Source organism: Entelurus aequoreus, linkage group LG02 (assembly GCF_033978785.1).
Source record: "Entelurus aequoreus isolate RoL-2023_Sb linkage group LG02, RoL_Eaeq_v1.1, whole genome shotgun sequence".
NCBI classification, from domain to species: Eukaryota; Metazoa; Chordata; class Actinopteri; order Syngnathiformes; family Syngnathidae; genus Entelurus; species Entelurus aequoreus.
In genome coordinates this window covers 33,237,202-33,255,332 of record NC_084732.1, presented here as the reverse complement: position 1 = coordinate 33,255,332, position 18,131 = coordinate 33,237,202, and the positions used below count along the sequence as shown (strand labels likewise).

Sequence of the window (18,131 nt, the reverse complement as noted above, 5' to 3'; positions counted from 1 at the left end):
AAAGTAAAACAATATAAAAATAATTACATAAAAAATAGTAATTAATGAAAATGTTAGTGGACCAGCAGCCTATACAATCATGTGTGCTTCAGGAACTGTGTCCCTTGCAGATGTGTTGTCTATGTTGTGGGAACCAGAATATTGGTAGCAGAAAGAAATAACCTCTTTTGTGTGAGTGGGTGTGGATGAGTGTGCATGGTGGAGGTTGTTTGGGTTGATGCACTGATTGAAAGTGTATCTTGTGTTTTTTCTATGTAGATTTAATTTTTAAAAAAAAAAAAAAAAAAAAAAAAATTTTTTTTTTTTTTTTTTTAGAACAGGCCCGCGGGCGACTCATCTGGTCCTTACGGGCGACCAGGCGCCCGCGGGCACCGTGTTGGTGACCCCTGCTTTAGAGTTAAGGCACGATAAATAAATGGACACAATAATTTGTTATATTGATCTGGATATAAGATGACCGTGCTTTTTTTAAGACACGAAAATGTTTCTTAAAGGGGTCATATTATATGTTTTTTTTTTCTACATGTAAAACTGACAGATATACGTTAGAACTGTACGCTACTTTGTATTAGAAATTGCAACAGCAGAGGATTTTAGCATGCTTGTGCATGCAAGAGACAGTCTGCCCCACAACAAGAGGACAGAGAAAAACAAGGAACTTTTTGACTCCAACTTTGGACTCCAACTAAAAAAGGCGGACTCCCTGCGGGTGGGGTGGGTGGTCCCCGTGGCCCCGTGCTGGGTGGTCCTGTGGCGGCCGGCTTGGGTGGGGTGGCCGTGGGCTGGCCTCGCCGCGCTCTCCGGGGGTGGGGGGTGGGGGGGGCTCGTGGGGGGCCAGGTTGCCGGTGGGGCGGGGGCGGTCTTCCCGTCCGGTTGCGGAGGTCTCCGGGCCCCTCGGGCGGGGCGTCCCGCCTTTCTGTCCGTGTGGGGTGTGGTCTCTCGCTGGCTTGGGATCTGGCTGCCCCCTGCTTTTCTCGTGCCTTGTCCTCTGCCGGGTGCGTCTGTCTGCGGCCTGCTGCTGGCCCTTGTGGGCGGCGCGGTGGGCCAGGCTCTGGGGTTCCTGTCGCTGTCCGGCTTGGCTGCGTGGGGGCGGTGGCCCCTGGTTCCCTGGGCACCACACCTACTGTTTGTGGGATGGGCTCTCGGGGATGCTGGGGCCGTACTCTGGCTCCCGCACACACTGGGAGTCAAATGTATTGTACATGCAAATTCACATATACTCACACACATACATACAGACATACATAGGTACCTACGCTCCCACATACATATACAAATAAATACAGTACATATTTACACACTCAAAGTTCGTACATCCACATGCACATTCATTATACAAACATACTGTATACACATACTGTACATATACATTCACTGTAAAAACATACATATACACATACTGTACATATACACTCACTGTACAAACACACACATACACATACTACACATACATTCAATGTACAAACACACACATACATATACTGTACATATACATTCACTGTACAAACACACATATACACATACTGTACATATACATTCACTGTTCAAACACACATACTGTATACACATACTGTACATATACATTCGCTGTACACACATATACACATACTGTACATATACATTCACTGTACAAGCACACATATACACATACTGTACATATACAAGTACATATGCACACATACACTCATGCACATAATCACGTTTCATCAAACATATATTAACGTTGTTGCCCTAGGGTAAACTGGGTATAACACATGGCACACTGACAAACCTTAACCTATTGTTACTATAACAATCTCCAAGGTTAATGTAGGTTGCTTCTCTTTCTTCCCCTCCATTTTTCTGCATTCTTTCGTATCTCAAGTTATAATTACGTATATGTATTGTTGCATTTGAACAATTGTATTGTTGATAATAAAGGTAAAGTATTGGTATTGTTTATTATCAATAGCACTATTTCTATTGGTATTCATATTGCTCCATTTTTAGTGTAATAATGCTCATTGTCATTTCTGTATTTTTATTTTATTTTCGCTAACTGCTTATTTGCTATTACTTTTACCATCATATTTGTGCATGTCGTATTTGCTTATGTTGCTCTGTTGTTGTTGTGTTTGCGGTTGTTGTTTTTGTCTCTCTGTCTAATCCCCCTCTTGTCCCCACAATTCCCCCCTCTGTCTTCCTTTTTCTCTCTTTCTATCTCCTCCTGCTCCGGCCCGGCTGCACCAAATGATAATATAAATACATTTAATAAAGTCAAAATACTAGTAAGGCAACACGAGAAGTATCCTACACTTCTCTTTTGTAAAGTAAATCTGAACAGCCGATATGGGCATCTACATCTGCTATATGATTTGCCCGAGAAGCTGGGCAGGACATTATAAAAAAAAAAAAAAAAAAAAGGCGGACTCCCGCAAATCTCTTGGGTAGACAACTACCATATATGGAGACATCTGCTGACGTAACTAAAGCAAAATACCTCACTAAAGTCTAAAATTCCAAACTGTTCATTTGGAGCAAGTTTGAAAGACGGCAAGATTGTTTTATAAATATATCCGTAATGCATCCATGGTCTGATTTCATGGGGTTCCCAAATACACAAAAACAGGTACCATGAGGTAAGAAACTTGGTTTTTGTCATGTCTGTTGATCATGTTTTTGTTTGGCCATGTGCTGTTTGTTTTTTGGACTCTTTTTAGTTCCTGGCTGCACTTCCTTGTTTGTTTGTTACCTTGACAACCATTAGTGTCACTTGTTTCACGTCTTGGACTCATGCACCTGTTGCTAATGATGTTCTCCTGTCTCTGATTAGTGTTCTGCATCCTGGGAGAACAACCCGTAGTGAGCTGCGACCCCCCCGTGACAGTTTTGCATAAAAGGTCCCCTTTCAGGCAAAACCATAGATTAAAAAATACAAATTACTCCTGTTTTAATTATGTTTTCAATATCACTGAAATAACTGGGGGCAGATATTTATTTACCTTCACTCTCTCCCTGATGAAAGCCTCTCTTAATAACCTTGGGGTGGACGGATACAACATATGGGAGAGAGAGAAAGAAAGAAAGAGAGAAAGTAGAGGAGGTTTGTTCAGGTTTGGGACAGGGCAAGATAGATTACCTCTTCCGACAAACAATTCATCAATGTCAGAGAAAGGTAAGGAAAGAGAAAGAAAGAGGGATGGGGAGAGAAACAGTGGGAGGGGGTTTAGAAGAAGTGTGCTCAGGGGAAATATGTAAATAAAAAGATGGAGGGCAATAATGGGCGATAAACTGCAGGCATACGACAATGGAAGTACGATGAGGGTTTGTTCCAATATTTTGGGTTGAACACACAGACTACAACATGCAGTCTTGCAAAAAATGAAGTAGACTCAATTACATAACTTTTATACTCCTGAACGGCAGCACACCAAAAGATGAACATTTGTCAAAAAATCCCAGCACTCTTGCTGTGTTGCCTGTACTATTATTTTGTTGACAAACACACCACATTTCTGACTTAAAATTTCTCACACAGCTTAATGCACTCGAAGATGTAAACAAAAGGACACACTGTAGTGATCACGGCGCCGCTAAGAATAGTTCGCCTGCATTAGCACTTATATTAACAATATCAATAATACTTGGTTAATATTCAAATCACAAAATGTAAATGGAGTATTGTTAGCGCTTTTTGAATGGTTATTTATTGGATTTTATAGGCGGAATTGAGGACTTCCCATTGGCTGCACTGTAAGTGGGCTTTTATTTATGTTTATTTACGAGTTAGAATGCATTAAAAAAAATACATCTGTCGTCATGTTTTTCATAATGATTGTGAGCGACAGGCAAAATTCCCCAAAAAAGTGCAGTTCCCATTTAATAATATCTGTAGTACCGGTATACTGTAAAGACTAGCCTGTCTTTCAAATCATTTGAACTACGACTGTCAAAAATAACGGGTTAACTCATGTGATTAATCACAAAAAATGACTGCTTTAATGTCGTACATGTATGCAAGCAGACTAATCACGCAATTTATTTTGACCATCCATGCTCCTTTACCTTAACTGCGGATGTTTGACTGAAAGGCGGTTTGGGTCGCTCTGGATGAAATTGTGACAAAAAAATTGCATTGGTGCCCAAATATCGGGGTCTTTTTAAATGAACTATTATGATTAATCCAAAACTTTAAAGACTTACACTACTGGAGTGTGTAATGTTTATCATCCAAAACAAGTATATTCCAAAATGTTGTCACTCGCATGCAATCACATCTGCTGCTCTTTGCGATGAGTAAAGATGGGGGAATGACTTGAACAACTTGTCAGTCATCAGAATTGGCTGGATGGTGTTAAAGGCACTGGAGAAATCAAAGAACATGATCCTCACAGTGCCCCTCCCACCATCCAGGTGAGAGTGAGCACGATGCAGCAGGTAGATAACAGCATCATGGGACTGATAGGCAAACTGTAGAGGGTCCAGGAAATGAGGCACCAGGGGTCTCAGCTGATCCAGCACAAGTCTCTCGAGGACCTTCATCACATGACACATCAGGGCAACCGGTCTGAAGTCTTCCAAGCCAGATGGGATGGGCTTCTTGGGCACCGGCACTATGCAGGATGGTTTCCATAGCGCTGGTATTTGTCGTCATCGCAACGCTTGGTGGTCAAAGCCTACACATGAAAATGAAAAGAAAGTTAATTTAAAGTCAGGCACAGCTCTGAAGCGGTGATGTGATATTTCTTTATGGAGCATGTGTTTTCAGTATTTTGTCATGTCTGAGACAGAGTTTGTTATCCCACTACAAACACTCACTGGTCATGCCACCCTATATTTGCACACGCATGTGCGCAACCCAATTTTGTGGCAAGCGCTTCACCCAGGTTAATCCCTAATATAGTTTAATTATGGCTGCCAATCATTGCATGAATGTAGCCTTTGCAGAGCCAAGCATGTCATCAGCGTTTTTCAGATGGTGCTTCAAAAGACTCTGTGAAGACCTTCACATTGACCCTGCTTCTTGCCCACAGCCATTTAAAGACAGGCAACCATCTTTGATGACGCATTCAAATCTGAAATCGGCTTCGCAGGTCTTGCATAGAAGGAAGGACTTGCATGGACTACAAGGGGTGGCCCCAGACAGCCCTCATAATTCAAGGGCTGGCAATAGTGCGGATGGTGCATGTGTGTTTTTGAGGACATTGATGCATTGTAGAAAACACTTACAGTGATTTATAGGAGGCCATTAACAGCTGCTGAGTCTGGATCCACATCAAACACGGCAGTTTGTCAGATGGCCACCATGCTGCCTTCTGAAGGTTTTGGCCTTGTTATGATGAGCGAACTGTAATTAGCTTCACACTGCTCTTTAGTTAAGTCGATGTTTGAAGGCATGTTACGATGACCAACATGACCATGAGTATTTCGGAATAAAAGCAACATTTTGTGGCGTGCAGACATCCACAATGCAAACCTGACGATTCAAGTGGGACGAGAATGCAACAGGTTATACATTCCGCTGCAGCGAGTTAGCTTTTGCATGCTAGTTAATTTCCCCATTGCACGGCAACACATACATCACTGCATATGTCTTTGTGGTGAATTATCACAGTGATGTGAGTATACGTGTGCACGAGGCCTGTTCTTTGAATACGTGCGCTATTGTATGTTCATAATGCAGTCATTATAATACGCTCCAGTTATCAAGACGAAATGTAACGTATAATGATCTCAGCGTCACTGATGGACAAATTGGGATGGATTCTGGCGATATTACGGCGATGAAAGAATTATGTTTTGGTAACACTTAACGTCTTAAAAATAATACCAAGATTCTTTACCGAGTCGCTTTGTACGATTGTTTTGTTATCAAAATTCAAAGTGGTATCCTTAAACATGTGCCTGAGTCTAGCAGCACCGATAATCAACAATTTCACTTTCATAGCGTTTAAAATGCAGGAAGTTGCCAGACAGCCATTGTTTAATATCAATAAGACATGCCTTGAGATGACTATACATTCTGGCGTGTTGGTCAGCTTCAGGGGCATGTAAAGTTGAGTGTCATCAGGATAAAAGTGGAAACTAACACCGTATTTGGGAAAGATGTCCCCTAGCGGCAGCATATCTTGCTTTGAGGTGATTAGATTTACATAATTTCTAATGGGGAAAATGATTCGGTATTCATATGATTCAGGTTTCTTGCCATTTTTCAACCGATTACAAAACTGTACATACAGTATCTTTATGACTTGAGAAATTTTAGTACATAATTGTTATTAGGGCTGTGAATCTTTGGGTGTCCCATGATTCGATTCAATATCGATTCTTGGGGTCACGATTCGATTCAAAATCGATTTTTCTTTAATTCAACACGATTCTCGATTCAAAAACGATTTTTTCCCGATTCAAAAGGATTCTCTATTCATTCAATACATAGGATTTCAGCAGGATCTACCCCAGTCTGCTGACATGCAAGCGGAGTAGTAGATTTTTGTAAAAAGCTTTTATAATTGTAAAGGACAATGTTTTATCAACTGATTGCAATAATGTAAATTTGTTTGAACTATTAAATGAACCAAAAATATGACTTATTTTATCTTTGTGAAAATATTGGACACAGTGTGTTGTCAAGCTTATGAGATGTGATGCAAGTGTAAGCCACTGTGATACTATTGTTCTTTCTTTTTTTTAATATATAAATGTCTAATGATAATGTCAATCAGGGATTTTTAATCACTGCTATGTTGAAATTGTAACTAATATTGATACTGTTGTTGATAATATTCATTTTTGTTTCACTACTTTTGGTTTGTTCTGTGTCGTGTTTGTGTCTCCTCTCAATTGCTCTGTTTATTGCTGTTCTGAGTGTTGCTGGGTCGGGTTTTGTTTTGGAATTGGATTGCATTGTTATAGTATTGCTGTGTATTGTTTTGTTGGATTGATTAATTAAAATAAATAAATAAATAAATTTAAAAAAAATTTAAAAATAATAATAAATACATAAAAATCGATTTTAAAAAAAATGAGAATTGATTCTGATTCGCACAACGTGAGAATCGCAATTCGAATTCGAATCGATTTTTTCCCACACCCCTAATTGTTATACAGGGCCATGATAATTAGGCTATATTTTTCCTGTTGATGTATTGGATTGCCAATCTTGTCTAGTCAATATTGTATGAGGAGCCTTCATTTCTGGACCTTAATTTTCTATAATACACGAAAATAAAAACAATAATTGTATCTTTATAAAGACAATCAGTTTGCTTGGTATTACCGCAATGCAAACAACAATAACAAGTATTATAATTTGTGTACCGCTCTGACAGTGTCAATCAAAACTAACGATTATTACCTTTGGAAAGGTAGAATTTTGTTGTGGCGCTCATTCAATTGAGCAGATGTTTATGATAAAGCATGTCTATTTAAAATGTATTACCACAATATTTACATAGCCAGCTATGGAAGTATAGTGTAGTATCCAAATGCTGGTCCCATCTGCTTGGACGCTGATCACTGCAGCTTGTGGCAAAATTAAAGCCCAGACTGTTTGCCAAACGGATTTGGTATGGTTTTGTGTATTTTTCCTCATATATTACACTTTGTTAAAAATCATTGTCTTCCAGTTTTAGCCCTTCATATGGTAAGGACCCACATTTAGTTACGTAAACTCATTAAAGGCAGTGAGACCATGTGATTTCTCTCAGAAAATCAGTACACAGTGATGGTAATGATGGTAATTAAAAACAATGAATAGTAAGATAATGAAATTACATCTTATTAAGAAATACTTGAAAATAATTATAGAAACGTTACATGTTGGAAATTATTATATTATTATTTGTATTATAATTATAATGACTAACAGTAATAACCTTGTCTTGTTGCTAGAATTTGCTGTGCTTGAACGAGTGATGGGGATAATAATTGATTGTTATGAATTTGGTTGCTTGGTAATGTGTCTGGAAAGAAATCAAGAAAAAATAGAGTGCACTACTTGGCTGCAACCAGTAGTAGCGCTGTTGGTTCAGTGTCAACTTGTTTATGGTCCAGAAGAACCTGATGTCACTGTATAGCTACTCTATAGAATAGAGCAAATATACAATTGTACCGTCAAAATCATTTAGTGGTTAAAACACTACATTTGGTTCCTTGCATGGTTTAAGGCAACACAATGAGACAGACAAAAGGTGAGAACGTGCTTTGTGTGTGTACGTACGTACGTACGTATGTAGGTATGTATGTATGTGTGTGTGCATCCATGTGTTTCATGTGCATCTGAAGCCATTTATACTTGTGTCATTGACCTTGATTCTGCACGTACTGTAGACCAGTGTTTTTCAACCACTGTGCCGCGGCACACTAGTGTGCCGTGAGATATTGTCTGGTGTGCCGTGGGAAATTATGCAACTTCACCTAATTTATCCCAAAAATATTTTTGGCAAATCAATAATTAGAATCTGCCAATAATGTGCCGTTGCTTAGTGTCTGTGCTGCGTAAAACTCGGCAGGGTAACCACGTAATACTCCATTTCAGTAGGTGGCAGCATTGCTTTGTAAAAATCGGAATGTGTCGGGTGAGACGAGAATGGTTTGTTGTGATCCTGATATGCAGACCATAGTGGGAGGCAGGGTGCAGGTAAAAAAGGGTATGTAATGCTTAAACCCAAAATGAACGAAAGGAAAAGGCTATTCAAAACAAAAGTCAAACTGAACTGGCTACAAAGTAAACAGAGACAAAATGCTGGACAGCAAAAACTTACGGCGTCTACAAAGTACATCCGTACGTGACATGACAATCAACAATGTCCACACAAAGAAGGTTAGCAACAACGTAAATAGCCTTGCTTGCTAACACAAAGCAGGTGCGCGGAATAGCGCTCGAAGGAAGACATGAAGCCACTACAGGAAAACACTGGCAAAACAGGAAGGGCCACCAAAATAAGCAAGACAAGAACTAAAGCACTACACTCAGGAAGACACCAAAACACTCAAAATAAGACACGACGACTTGGTGGAGTTACATTTTTTCAAGTTTTCTGCTGGTGGTGTGCTTCCAGATTTTTTTCATGACAAAAATGTGTCTTGCCTCAAAAAAGGTTGAAAAACACTGCTGTAGACCATACACTCAATCCTTCACTCAGACACACATTAACACGCTGTCATTCTCTTTCACAATATTATACAAAATACATTTTTTATACAGTATGATCATGAACTATCATGCTTGCAATTTATAGCTTTTTCAAACAGTCTTTTAACTCTGTTTCCATTTCCACTCCCGGGCCGTTTCTTGATCATGACTCTATGCTCCTCCCCTTTGTCATGCATTTGTGTGAAGAGACTGTGTCTCTTCTGCTTGAATTCACTGATCCCAGACCTGCTGGGGAATGTGGCTTCATGTGTGTATTTTTTACAGTATGTAAGAGTAAGTAGTTTAGTTTAGTTTATTCTTCTTCGGTCAATGGTCAATAAAATAAACAAATAGTTGTACATTCATAGATTGAAAAAGAAAATGTTGCAGACCGAAAGGGTTTAGGCTGAAGTTGAACACTTATTGCGCCTTACCCTATAAACAATGTCAAGTACAAGATGAACTTCGGAAAATTATGAAATGTCCTTTGTACAACATATTATAAATACACATTATACACAACATAAACACAGTTAAATTATATACACAGTAAAGGCATGTGAAATATCCTTGTACACGTGTTAAACCTTTGCACCAATTATATACTATATACAAACAATTATACTTCCGTTATTATTTATATCTCACATTTAGTTTTTAATTAACATTGATCATAGTATTAACTACTGTGTTGATTCAAGAGTGATATATTTTTTTCAAGACATTGGTCTTAAAGTGTTTTTTAAATGTGTGAATGGAACTGGAACATTTTAAGGAATCATCCAAGCTGTTCCACAGTTGAACCCCCCTGACAGAAACACATCTACTTTTTAAGCTCGTTCTTATGTTTGCTTTCTGAAAGACAGCTGAACTTCTGAGATCATAGGGATTCTCTCTGGGTTTGAACCTCTCCTGTTGACACCGAGGCAGCATGTGGTTATGAGCTTTGTACGTCACAATAGCAGTGTTGAGGTCAACAAGATCGTGCAGTTTCAATGTTTTTAATTTAATAAACAGAGCATTGGTATGGTCATGATAATCTGCATAATTTACAATTCTAATCGCTTTCTTTTGAAGTCAGAATATAGAGTTGATGTTTGATTTGTAATTGTTACCCCACATTTCAACACAATAATTAAGATATGGGAGCACGAAAGAATTATATAACATGTTGAGAGCCTTTTGATTTACAGAGTTTTTCATTTTATGTAACATAGCAATAATTTTTGCCATCTTTGTCTTAAGTATATTTATGTACAGTTTCCAATTTAATTGATCATCTATATAGATTCCCAAAAATGTTGTTGAATACACCCTTTCTATCTCCATATCATCAATTCTTATATGACACTGTATGTTATTTTTCTTATTTCCAAAAATTATATATTTAGTTTTATTTAGGTTGATTGATAATTTATTGGCATCAAACCATCGCTTTAGTATGTGGAGTTCACTCTCTACAGTCTCTAAGAGTTGGTCAAGGTCTTGCCCAGAACAGTACAGACTTGTATCATCAGTAAAGAGAATACAGTTGAGTTTTTAAAATATTTTACAGATATCATTGATATACAATAAAAACAATTTTGATCTCAGTACAGAACCTTGGAGCACTCCATGTGTTATCATCTTTTTATCTGAATCTACATTGTTCATATGCACATACTGTTCTCTGCCACCAAGATAACTTTTCAACCAATCATGAGCAAGACCTCTGACACCATACCTCTGCATTTTGTTTAAAAGTAATGTGTGATCGATGGTGTCAAAGGCCTTGCTCAGGTCAATATAAACGCCAACAGCAAACTCCCTCTTATCAATTGCAGTGGTTACATCCTCAACTAATTCCATCACTGCCATGTAAGTGGACCTGTTTGATCGAAAACCGTATTGGTGTTCACTTAGCAAGTGATGCTTATCAGTAAAACTGTCTAATCTTGACACAAATAATTTTTCAAGGACTTTTGAAAATTGTGAGAGTAGAGAAATAGGCCTATAGTTGGTGAACTGATGCTCATCTCCACTTTTGAAGATGGGAATAACTTTTGCCGTTTTAATTTTCTTTGGGAAGACACCATTTATAAAAGAAATATTGCATATATAAGTGAAGGGAACAGCTATAAAATCAACAATTTCTTTGATCAGAGAAAAGTCCAAGTCACAGCAGTCTGTTGACTTCTTGTTTTTCTGAGAATTTACAATTTTTGTGATTTCACTTTCATGAACGGGGGAAATAAAAAACGATTCTAAGTTTCTTTGAATGGTTTGTTAATTGAATTTGACACTGTTTTCGGGTTGTACAATGTAATTTGCTAAATTAGGTCCAACATTCACAAAGAAGGTGTTAAAAGCATCCGTTATTTCCTTAGGGTCATTTATAGTTTGATTATTTTCTATGAAATAGCTTGGATGTTCCTTATTTGTCATGTTTTTTTTTAATGATACAATTTAAAACTTGGGCAGCACGGTGGCAGAGGGGTTAGTGCGTCTGCCTCACAATACGAAGGTCCTGAGTAGTCCTGAGTTCAATCCCGGGCTCGGGATCTTTATGTGTGGAGTTTGCATGTTCTCCCCGTGACTGCGTGGGTTCCCTCCGGGCACTCCGGCTTCCTCCCACCTCCAAAGACATGCACCTGGGGATAGGTTGATTGGCAACACTAAATTGGCCCTAGTGTGTGAATGTGAGTGTGAATGTTGTCTGTCTATCGGTGTTGGCCCTGTGATGAGGTGGCGACTTGTCCAGTGTGTACCCCGCCTTCCGGCCGATTGGAGCTGAGATAGGCTCCAGCGCCCCCGCGACCCCGAAGGGAATAAGTGGTAGAAAATGGATGGATGGAATTTAAAACTTTCCACGTACCCTGGATGCTATTTTTATGTTGTTCTAATAGGTTACAGTAATATGTTCTTTTGCTGTGCTTTATTATTTGTGTTAACTTATTTTTCTACGTTTTATATTTGTGTTCAGTTTCTTTGGTTCTGTGCTTTAAATGTCTTCTGTAAAGATAATTTTTCTTTTTGCTGGACTTCAATATTCCCCTTGTGATCCACGGTTTGTCCTTAACAGTGCTGTCCTTAATGTCATGTTTTTTAATTGGACAGTGCTTATCATACAGTTTTATGAAAATGTAAAGAAAAGTTTCATATGCCTCAACCGGGTCTGTGGAGGTATAAACCTCCCCCCAGTCTTGAGCACATAACTCAGACTTGAATGCTGCCATAGTTTCTGGTGTTTGGTGTCTAACAAATCTATTTTGAACTGCTTTTTTGGTTTTTCTCTTATCAAAGAAATTGTGGAAAATGCTGAATACAGGTAGATGATCACTGTGGAGCGGTATAGCTCGGTTTATAGAGTGGCCGTGCCAGCAACTTGAGGGTTCCAGGTTCGATCCCCGCTTCACTGCCGCTGTGTCCTTGTGCAAGACACTTTACCCACCTGCTCCCAGTGCCACCCACACTGGTTTAAATGTAACTTAGATATTGGGTTTTCACTATGTAAAGCCCTTTGAGTCACTAGAGAAAAGCGCTATATAAATATAATTCACTTCACTTATGTAATTGAGTAGTAGTCCTGCTGTTATTTGATTCTCCGGTTGATTGGTGAAAATGTTATCTATCAGTGTGGCAAAGTCTACTGTTATTCTGGTTGGTTTTGTGATAAGGGGAAATAAATTATTGCTGTACAATCCTGTTATAAAATCGGTTGTTTTGGTACTGTCCATGGGGTTCAGAAGATTAATATTAAAATCACCGCACACAATATGGATCTTGTTTGATTTACTAAACATATAATCCAATTTTTGATTGAATGTGTCTAGACATGATCCAGGCGTTCTATAAACACAACTGACATTTATTTTTTTGGATTTTTCTACTTCAATTTCTACAGTTATACATTCAAAGACTCCAGCTATAGCAGTTGATTTGCTGTCAATCTTCCAACAGTTTAAATCTCGATTTACAAAAAGTGCTACTCCTCCTCACCTTTTTCCAACTCTGTTTGTAGTGAATATTTCATAACCTTCCAATCTCATTTCACAACACTTGTTCTCATCGAGCCAAGTCTCTGAGACTGCAACAATACTAAATTTGTTGAACTGGCTCAGATATTCTCTAATATTGTCATAGTTTTTATACAAGCTTCGGCTATTAAAATGTATTACAGTAAATGATTTGTCCACATTCACACATTTAAATTGTTCATCTGTGTAGTACTCACAGTTTCTGGTAATATTATTGTAGAGATTACAATCCGGATCTATGTCACTACCAAACTCATTTGAATTGCAGTTGTAATTGATATTGTCATAGAAGTCTAGTTGGATGTGATTATAATTATTATACAGTTCACAGTTCACTACTATGATTATTATCAGTACTTCTACATTCTTACTTCCTTATCACCAACATTGGTAAAGATATTTTTTAATTCACTCTCCATTATATTTTAGTTTTTTCTTTTTCTTTGTACAGATAACACATTTGTATCCACCTCCACTGAAACACTTGCACTGAAACACGCATGCACGCACGCACGCACACACACACACACACACACACATACACACACACACACCCACGCACACAACTGACAATACTTTTACTCTATTATGAGCGTCCCAAAGCAGTCCAAGAGAAAACAAGTTTGTATTTGGTATTAGGTTAGTGTTTATACGTGGTGTTGAGTATACGTCTTTATGATCCAAAGTAAGAAAAAGTAAAAAACAACAAAAAAATGTAGATGAGGGAAGGTAGATGCGTAATGGAGGGTAGACTGAGAGGTTTGCATTTGTTGGCCGCTCTTCTGGAACGGATTACACACACACACAAATGCATGCTGTTCACTTTATACATTAGAATTTTCACATTACAGTTATTCTTTGAGGTAAAAAGAAGAAGAATGAAAGAGAGTTAATGGAGGTGGGCTGCACTATTGTAATCTAAATGTCACGACTGGGTTCTTGGGTCTTGTTTCTCCAGAAGGCAACGGAAAGTTGGCGCGAGCCAGACGTGAGTTTGAATACATGATAATAATCACAGACATGACACTAAACATTGCATCTTATGACATACCGTGTGTAGCTAGACTCACAACTGCAATGATCCAGTTTTGACACGGTAGGGATGCAAGAGTATATACAGAGAACATTAGTGATGGGATCGGCAGTTCTTTTGACTGTACTGAATCACTAGAATCAGTTCCTTAAAATGATTCGTTCAAAAAATGTGTTCACCGAATCCCCCCCTCAAAATAAAAAAAATAGGAGGGGGAGGGGGGGCGTAGTACAGTACAGTGCAGACATTTGCGGAAGAAGCAGCAAATAGGCGCCCACACAACACTACCGCCCCTCCCTGAATCACGTTCGCGAACGACACAACACTAACCCCTTAGTACAGTACGTAGTACAGTACAGTGCAGACATTCGCGGGAGAAGCAGCAAATAGGGTGAACGCGAGTCCCCACGCACTGCGTAGGGACACGCGTTAATCTAACAACAACAACAGTTGCAGTAGAAGGGATAATAATAATAATAATAATAATAATAATAATAATAATAATAATAATAATATGAATCAGAATTGATCCCCAAGGAGAAATTTATTTTTGTTACAATAACTGTGTAAATAATAGCCTATGTATGTGTACATACATTAGTTATTATTTTTATTTTAAATCTTCTCAAAACAGCCTGCCCTACACTTTACCCCCCGCCAGTAGACTGCTAGTAGACTAGTAGTCTACTCTCATAACTTTATGTGTTGAGATAATGGGGACGTGTGTTTGTTTTCATGTGGCTTGTTTTCATGGGATCGGCAGTTCTTTTGACTGTACTGAATCACTAGAATCAGTGACTGACACAGCACCACACTGTGGCCGCAGTTCAGTACGTGAACCGAATCACTTCTGCAGTTCTTTTGACTGTACTGAATCACTAGAATCAGTGACTGACACAGCGCCACACTGTGGCCGCAGTTCAGTACGTGAACCGAATCACTTCTGCAGCAGCAGTACAGTTTAATTGCAAATCAGCATTATTATAATGATGATGATAGCTACTAAACAACATCAACAACAACAGTTGCAGTAGAATGGATAATAATAATAATAATAATAATAATAATAATGAATCAGAATTGATCCCCAAGGAGAAATGTATTTTTGTTACATTAACTGTGTAAATAATAGCCTATGTATGTGTACATACATTAGTTATTATTTTTTATTTTAAATCTTCTCAAAACAGCCTGCCCTACACTTTACCCCCCGCCCCCGCAGAGCAGAGAGCGAGAGCGTTGTCGTTCACTGACTGATTCATGTCGTTAATCCGCGGTGAACGAATCGTTCCCTCAGTCCCTCCCCCCGCCCTCTCACTGGCTGCGTCGTTCGCCGACGTCGAGGGTTCAGTGAGTCACAGAATGCGCCAGTTCCACTCATACCGGCATGGTCGCGGCGGAGCTCAACTGAACTGAGAAAGGAACAAATCAGTTCATGAAGTGATTCGGTTCAGTACGTTCACTCAAAAGATTCGTTCTTTCGAACGAATCGTTCGCGAACGACACAACACTAGTGAACATAAGGCAAATCAATGGAGGGCATATGGCTGGCAAAATTGTTCTCTTTGTGCATCTGACGTATTATATTTATATTTTTTTGTTGTGCAGTTGGCTAACTACCTTTGATTGTGTCCCAAACACCAGTATAACATTTAACATGTTAACGGCTATAATTACAAAATAACATTTTGAAACACTACAATAACCGCTATCAAACCGTATGTCCGTTCATCCCTACTCTGCTGTGTACTTTTCTGCTTCTCTTGACAGGTTCTTGTGTTGTTAAAACGGGTCCTGCTTTTGAAATCAGATGTTATGACCCGGCCCTCCAGGTTATGTCTTGTTTAAGTTCCTGTTATAGTTATCCTAAGTTTAGGTTTATTTCTGTTTCTGCGCTCCTTTATAAACAATATAGAGATTCATCCCTGGTCACAATATTAGGTACACCTGCTCACTTACCTATTGATTAAGAAGCTGCATAAAAAAGCTCTTTTTAGAAGCATTTGTGTCACTGCATGTTGCATGTCGGTGTTAGTATGCACTTGCTAAGATTAAATGAAAATAATACCTTATCCTACCTTTTTTGTGTTTCCTCGCAGCCTGAGTCAGAGGGAGAGTAGCTCCTCCCCCTCTGGCTGAGAGCTTGACTTAATGTCTAAATGAGTACATCCACCTTGCTCTGACGTCACAACGTAGCCAGACTGCAAAACAACGCAAACATAGCCAAGCTTACACCAAAATGCATGAACCTCATGATGTGACGCTTTGGCTTTGTTTTACACGAGTATCCAACATTGTAACATTTATTTTTTTAAGTCAAACAAGACGAAATTCATCATAAGTCAGCTTTAAAAAAAATTCAGACACGCAGAGCTAATCCTCTGATGCTGGCCAGATTTCCGCAGCCTCCGAAGCAGAACCTCCAGGTTCTGTAACAGCTTCTTCCCTCAGGCCGTAAGACTCTTGAACGCATCATAATTATGCCCTCAACTCCCCCCAAAATGGATTAACTCGGTGGAATAAAAAAGACAATATAACATACATCCATAAACATGGATGCATATGAAAAAGTGCAATATATTTATCTGTACAGTAATCTATTTATTTATTTATTTATATATGCACCTTATTGCTTTTTTATTCTGCCCTACCATGAGCTGATGTAACGAAATTTCGTTCTTATCTGTACTGTAAAGTTCAAATTTGAATGACTATAAAAAGGAAGTCTAAAGTCTAATTTGCTGAAGCGTTGTGCCTGACATCATCCATGAGGGTGGTTTTTCTTTTTTGGATAAGTGTTGCAAAAATGGCCAAAAAAAAGCCAAAGAAAAAGCAAAACGGAAGTCTTGTCATACATCCCACCGGATGTATGACAAGACTAACGTTTCCATGGTTTGAGCTCTCAAGATTTGAGTTACTTAAGTTAAGTTAAAGTACCAATGATTGTCACACACACACCAGGTGTGGTGAAATTTGTTCTCTGCATTTGACCCACCCCCTTGATCACCCCCTGAGAGGTGAGGGGAGCAGTGGGCAGCAGCGGTGCCGCGTCCGGGAACCATTTTTGGGGATTTAACCCCCAATTCCAACCCTTGATGCTGAGTGCCAAGCAGGGAGGTAATGGGTCCCATTTTTATAGTCTTTGGTATGGAACTCACAACCTACCGATCTCAGGGCGGACACTCTAACCACTAGGCCACTGAGTAGGTACTTCAGGGGCATCCATGGACTAGAGGCATATTTGTCAGATAAATGATGGTCAAACGTAATTGTACAACTTCCGGGGCCAATTGACTTGAGAAGTTCTAGCCTATTTTGAAGTTGTAGAAGGCGATACAGCAGGAGTGGTTTATTGTACACCTGCTCAAGGCCATATTATTATGGTATATAGTGTGTGTAATGTAGTGTCTTGTAATGATTGACAGCCCATGCACTCCATATGTACCTTCTGCCTGCACACTGGCAGAAAGAATATTGGGTGTGCAACGTCGCAGACTGAACATTTCCTATTAGTCATTTTGTGCCAACACATACACACACACACACACACACACACACACACACACACACACACACACACACACACACACACACACACACACACACACACACACACACACACACACATGTGCGCACATTGGCACATTGTCAGCGAACCCTGAATCGCTAAGGTCAGTGCTCCGTTAGCCCGGCCGGCGTCAGCGTCTCAGAACAATCTTTCTGTCACTCGCTCACGTCCTGCACGCACCGTGTTTGTCCGCCCTTGTCGGAGGAAATGAATCACGCACACATATCAGCTATCTGGCGCTGAGACTGATGGAGCCTCTCTTGGAATACTGATGAAGTCGGACGAGAATGAGATGGCAGCAAGACATTCGAGGAACGGAGGAACTAGGCAGGGCATTCACATGGTTATCTGGTTGTGTTAATATTGCTAATAAGGCATACATTTGTAGTTTAAATACAA

General features: G+C 39.3%; 1 protein-coding gene and 1 long non-coding RNA gene across 2 annotated transcripts in view; one reads left to right on the top strand and one right to left on the bottom strand.

The window, feature by feature from the left end:
* Positions 1-18,131, top strand: part of kif26ba (kinesin family member 26Ba) — a 184,625-nt gene that overhangs the window by 50,036 nt on the left and 116,458 nt on the right. The window lies entirely within an intron of this gene.
* LOC133632812 (uncharacterized) overlaps positions 3,447-18,131 on the bottom strand; it is a 28,969-nt gene continuing 14,284 nt past the window's right edge. Inside the window, exon 3 of the long non-coding RNA XR_009821714.1 lies at positions 3,447-4,655. This is a non-coding gene — a long non-coding RNA (uncharacterized LOC133632812). The remainder of the gene's footprint in view (positions 4,656-18,131) is intronic.